General features: G+C 41.5%; 1 non-coding gene across 1 annotated transcript; it reads left to right on the top strand.

Annotated features, from left to right (window-relative positions):
- The first annotated feature begins 3999 nt into the window (after nucleotides 1-3999).
- LOC123324377 lies at nucleotides 4000-4106 on the top strand. The gene has a single exon (XR_006539758.1). It is a non-coding gene; the product is annotated as a U6 spliceosomal RNA (small nuclear RNA).
- The last annotated feature ends 2572 nt before the right edge of the window (nucleotides 4107-6678 follow it).

Below are 6678 nucleotides of genomic sequence, written 5' to 3'. Positions count from 1 at the left end.
TCTGCAAAATAAATAAATAATACAAGCAAATAAGCCACCAGACACAGATACTAAACAATAACTTACAAAGATCTGCTAGCTCCAGCTTGCCTATTGCTGGGGACACTCAGTCTCCTCTTACTGACTTAATACCTTCCCAATTCCTAAAACTAATCTGGCTCCCTACCCTGTAAATGCACAGGGAATTTAAAGAGCCAGAGAAGAGCATTCAGCCCAACAGTCCTCACCCAGGGGGTAAGCTGCAGCATTGTGATTAGGTGCAGAGATGACAGAGCCAGACTGCCCAGGTTCAAAACCCTGCTCTGCCACTTAATGGGTAGAGCCTTAAGCAACTTACTTAAATTCGCTACTCCTCAGTTTCCTGATCTGTAGAATAGGCTTTATAATGAGGATTAACCAAGATTAATCCATATAAAAGCACTCATTAAATACCCAATATTATTATTTTTGTTTAATCCTTGCAGCAACCCTATCTGATAGATGGTACTGTCCCCCATTTTACAAGTGCAGAAACCGAAGCTCACAGAGGCTAAACTTGCCTAGGTTACACAGTGCGCAATGAGCAAATCAGGGTTTGAACCTGGGTCTGTCTTTTCTTTTTCTATTAAGAAGCTTCCCTAATGCCCCCCTGGATCATCCCAATCCCTGTGCTCCATCTGCTCCCTCTTGGATTTCCTTAGGGCTAACCCATCATGAATCTGCATCTCTATCACTACATGCTGCTGAGACTGGACTATATAGCCCACTCTTTTTTTTTTTTTTTTTAAAGATTTTATTTATTTATTTGACAGAGAAAGACACAGCGAGAGAGGGAACACAAACGGGGAGTGGGAGAGGGAGAAGCAGACTCCCTGCCAAGCAGGGAGCCCGATGCGGGACTCGATCCCGGGACTCCAGGATCATGACCTGAGCCGAAGGCAGTCGCTTAACCAACTGAGCCACCTAGGCGCCCTATATAGCCCACTCTTCAGGGAACTTTCTAGTCTTTTGGATTCTGTCTGAGCCCCAAGTACAGAATAATCAACCTACATAACAGGCAATGATTGGATCAAGATGGTGAACTGAGCTCGTAAGACCATGTTCCCTTCCTCCTCAATTTTCTTTTACAATGACAGGGGGAAAATGTTGTTTTGAAAGAAGAAATCCACACAACTCTAGTAAACAAGAAAGGATACTATTATCAGAAAAATTTGAAATATCTGGAAGACAGAAGTTTAATGAAATCAACATTGACAAGCATGAAGCAAAATCACATCCCAAAACTGGTTGCAGAATACGAACCAAATAAATGATTAAAATGGGAATGGGAAGGTAAGAGCAAATCCAGAGAGATTCCAAAATCAGAGGGACATTTACAATAGTAAAGAAAAGGCTCTGTATCAACCATGAGGACAATTTACTAAAGAACTGTATCCAGAACAAGGGGCCCGTTACCTTCCTATGCAGAAAATGTGGCAGAAAGAAAACATCAGTAGTGTTTGGCCTGGGGAGGAGACAGAAAGGCAGGAGGAAGTGTTGGGAGGTGACAAGGTAACTCTGCAAGGAAGAAAATGTGCACGGCCTGCCACCAGAGTAAAGCCTTCCTTACTGTAGCATCATGGCAGGGAAATACCACAACTGTGTGGTGTACTGGTTTTCTATTGCTGTCGTAGCAAATTTCCACAAGCTTAGTGGCTTAAAACAACACAAATTCATTATTTTACAGTTCTGTGGGTCAGAAGTCCCAGGCTAAAATCAAGGTGTCAGCATTCCTTTTAGGAGATGAGGGGAGAATTTTTTTTTGCATTTTTCCACCACATTCCTTAACTCATGCCTCCTTCTCTATCCTCAAAGACAGCAGTGTGGCATCTCTCTGACTCTTCTTCCATAGTCACAGCTCCCTCTGATCACATCTACAAAAGCTTCCCTACTTTTAAGGGATAATCAAGATAATCACCCTTTCTCAAATTATTTAACTTAATCACAGCTGCAAAATTGCTTTTGCCATGTAAGGGAGCATGTTCACAGGTTTCAGGGATTAGGCCATAGGCATCTTTGGGGCCGTTTTTCTGCCTATCACATGTGGTTACTGGACACCTGGCAGACAACCCTGCTTTCTGGCTTGGCAATTGGAGTACTGGTTGTCCCACCGGAACCTGAATCTGGAGGGATACCCACAAAGGCTGGCAGCGATGACCTAACCAGACTGTTCCAGCTGAGTGTTCTTGCCTGTGGCTCCTTTGATTCCTGCCGGTTTTCCAAGCCTGATGTTCAACCTTCCAGTCAATTCTGCAAGCTACTCAATAGCCAGCCAATAAATTATTTTGCTGCATAAATTATCCAGAGCTAGTTTCTGTTACTTATAATCAAGAATTCTGACTGATACAGACTCTTAAATACAGAAAACAAACTGGTGGTTGCCAGGGGGGAGGTGGGTGGGGGGTGGGTGAAATAGATGAAGGTGATTAAGAGGTACAAACTTCCTTAGTTATGAAATAAATAAGTTACTAAGATGAAAAGTACAGCACAGGGAATATAGTCAATAATACTGTAATAACATTGTATGATGACTACACTTACTGTGTGTGGTAAGCATTGAGTAATGTACAGGATAGCTGAATCACTATGTTGTATACCTGAAAATTAATATAACATTGTATGTTAATTATACTTCAATTAAAGAAAAGATAAGCTAAGGCAACATGTTCTTTTCCGAAGCTAGAATTTGATTTATGATAATACATTTCTAGAGATCTACGTGAAATTTGGAAGAAACAAATTCGAAGTAGTTATTAAAAACTTACTTTCTGGGGCTGCCTGGGTGGCTCAGTCGATTAAGCATCTGACTCTTGGCTTCAGCTCAGGTCATGATCTCTGGCTCATGAGATGGAGCTCTGCGTCAGGCACCAAGCTGAGCGTGGAGCCTGCTTAAGATTCTCTCTCTCCCTCTCCCTCTGCCCCTCCACACCCCGCTCACTCTCTCAAAAAAATAAAAACAACAAAAACCCACCAACTTTCTGAATGTTTCCTATAAATATAATACAAATATCATTTATTCATAACACCATACAATGACTTCTAGATTTGTAAATTTATTTTTTAAGGATTTTATTTATTTAGTCGAGAGAGAGAGAAAGGGAGAGAGAGCACAAGTGGGGGGAGGGGCAGAAGGAGAGGGAGAGGGACAAGCAGACTCTCCCCTGAGTGCAGAGCCTGACACAGGCTCAATCCCAGGACCCTGAGATCATGACCTGAGCCGAAGTTAGAAACTGAACTGAGTGAGCCACCTAGGCACCCCTAGATTTGTAAATTTAAAGTGATGTGATTCAATAAAGGTATTAATGTTAAAATCATTAAACAGAGAATAAACTGGTGGTGGCCAGGGGGAAGGTGGGTGGGGGAATGGGTGAAATAGATAAAGGTAATTAAGAGGTACAAAATTCCAGTTATGATACAAATAAATCATGGAAATGAAAAGTACAGCACAGGGAATATAGTCAATAATACTGTAATAATGTTGTATGGTGATAGATGGTGACTACACTTACATGATGAGCACTGAGTAATGCACAAAAGTGTCAAATCACTATGTTGTATACCTGAAACTAATATAATACTGTATATCAATTATACTTTAATAATAAAAATAAAGTAAAATAAAAATTTGTAATCTAAAGAAAAAAGAATTCCAACTGATAAAAAATATCCTATGTGCCTGCTCCACACCCATTTATCTTTAAGCAAATACTTCCTGGGGACAGTCCCTACATACCTATGTAGAATTTATATCAGATCTTGCATTCAGAGGAAAGGCCTGTCAGCACACTCACACAAAAGCAGATAAAATCTAAGCCACTTACTTATAAAAATTGACCTAGTTCTTCATTTGTAAAAGAAAAGTGTAACACAGGATCACCAGACATGAAGGAAAACCAACATCATGTGAGTCAAATAGATAGACCTGACCTGAAAGAAAACAAGATCAGAATAAAATTTTCATCTTAAGAGAAAGACGGTGGTGTGCTTGCTCTGGCAGCACATATACTAAAATTGGAACGATACAGAGAAGATTAGCATGGCCCCTGTGCAAGGATGACACGCAAATTCGTGAAGCATTCCATATTTTTTCCAAAGAAGACATCCAAATGGCCAACGGACACATGAAAAAGTGCTCAACATCGCTTGGCATCAGGGAAATCCAAATCAAAACCTCAATGATATATCACCTCACACCAGTCAGAATGGCTAAAATTAACAAGTCAGGAAACGACAGATGTTGGCAGGGATGCAGAGAAAGGGGAACCCTCCTACACTGTTGGTGGGAAGGCAAGCTGGTGCAGCCACTCTGGAAAACAGTATGGAGGTTCCTCAAAAAGTTGAAAATAGAGCTACCATACAATCCAGCAATTGCACTACTGGGTATTTACCCCAAAGATACAAATGTAGGGATCCAAAGGGGTACATGCACCCTGATGTTTATAGCAGCAATGTCCACAATAGCCAAACTGTGGAAAGAGCCAAGATGTCCATCGACAGATGAATGGATAAAGAAGATGTGGTATATATATATAATGGAATATTATGCAGCCATCAAAAGGAATGAAATCTTGCCATTTGCAACAACGTGGATGGAACTGGAGGGTATTATGCTGAGCGAAATAAGTCAATCAGAGAAAGACATGTATCATATGACCTCACTGATATGAGGAATTCTTAATCTCAGGAAACAAACTGAGGGTTGCTGGAGTGGTGGGAGGTGGGAGGAATGAGGTGGCTGGGTGATAGAAATTGGGGAGGGTATGTGCTATGGTGAGCACTGTGAATTGTGCAAGACTGTTGAATCTCAGATCTGTACCTCTGAAACAAATAATACATCATATGTTAAAAAAAAGAAGAAGGAGGAGGAGGAGGAGAAGATAGCAGGAGGGGAAGAATGAAGGGGGGGAAATCAGAGGGGGAGACGAACCATGAGAGACGATGGACTCTGAAAAACAAACTGAAGGTTCTAGAGGGGAGGGGCGTGGGAGGATGGGTTAGCCTAGTGATGGGTATTAAAGAGGGCATGTTCTGCATGGAGCACTGGGTGTTATAGGCAAAAAATGAATCATGGAATACTACATCAAAAACTAATGATGTAATGTATGGTGATTAACGTAACATAAAAAAAAAGAGAAAGGGGGTGGTGGTTCATTTGGTATATTCAGGAATATTTGGGAATATTTTGCCTACATACTGCAAGAGCATTCAGAAGTTAAGAGTTACTGAAAAATAAAATTCCAGCATCAAACTTCATTCACCACCAAATCTCAGCACTTAAAATAATGCCTGGATGGTAGGAACTCAACTCCCTAAAATCTTTGTAGAATGAATGATCAATGGAACCTACACACAACATTTACCATATTAACCATTTGCAAGTGACCAATTCCACAGCATTTAGTACATTCCCAATGTTGAGCAACCACCTCAACTGTCTAGCTCCAGAACTTTTTTGTCACCCCAAATGCAAACCTTCATTAAGCAGTCACTCCCTGTTTCCCTTCCCCCTCTCTGGTAAACGCTAACCTACTTCCTGACCCTACAGATGTGCTTATTCTGGCTATTTCATATAAATGGAATCCTACAAGATGTGACCTTTTGTGTCTTTCACTTAGCATGTTTTCAAGGTTCAGCCATGTTGTGGCATGTATCAGTATGTCATTCCTTTTCATAGCTGAATACGATTTCATTGAATGGGGATACTACATTTTGTTTATCTGTTTGTCTGTTGGTGGACACTGGGTTGCTGCACTTACACACACCATTTTCTTCCACTGTCCCCATTGTCTCCCTACCCAGCCATCTCTATCTCAGCTGGTGCCACCACCACTTACCCGGTTGTTTAGGCACCAAAACTAGGAATCATCCTTGATCCTCTCCTCCCCTTAGCCACACCCCACTGTGACATCCAAACCAACAGCAAGTCCTGTTCTATCATCCAGATGCACCCCAATTTTGGTCACATTTGCCACTTCTCCACCTACCACCTAACCCAAGCTACTGTCCCTCTGATCACAACTAAGTGTCTTTTTGCTTCCTTTCTCCCACGCACCCCATTTATTTCCCCACAATAATTATCTTTTATAAGTATGAATCAGACCATGCCACATCAGTGCTGAAGACCCTTCTGCGGCTTCCCATTACAATGTAACAAAATCTAGATGTCCTGCTCTAAGCAATAAGGCCAGCATGATCTAATTCCTGCCTACCTCTCTAAGCATCAATCCTACACTGTCCAGACATGCTGGCCCATCTCTGAGTCTCTCCCACACCAACCAATTTCCTGGCCCAAGGCCCTCACACTCTCTGAGCTTCTACCTAGGACATATCTTCCCCTCCAATTTTGCTTGGCTTCCTCCTTCTCATTATGCAAGTTACCTCTACAAAGAGGCTTCCCCTGACTCTCCATGTGAACTAGAGCCCTCATCCTTAGTCTCTCTCTGACCCCTTATCTTCCTGGGTTTTTCCTTCATGCAATTTAGAACCCTATAAAATTACATTATTTTTCTATTTATTATCTGTCTCCCTCTCCCCAAGAATGTAAGCTCCAAGAAAGTACGTATTTTGCCTTCAGCCAAATCCCAAGAGCCTCGAGCAGTACCTAAAATATATGAGGCATTCAGTAAATACTTGTTGCTTGAATAATGAATGCATTGCATT

This window comes from Neomonachus schauinslandi, chromosome 3 (assembly GCF_002201575.2).
Source record: "Neomonachus schauinslandi chromosome 3, ASM220157v2, whole genome shotgun sequence".
NCBI lineage: Eukaryota > Metazoa > Chordata > Mammalia > Carnivora > Phocidae > Neomonachus > Neomonachus schauinslandi.
This window is presented reverse-complemented; position numbering and strand designations above follow the sequence as displayed.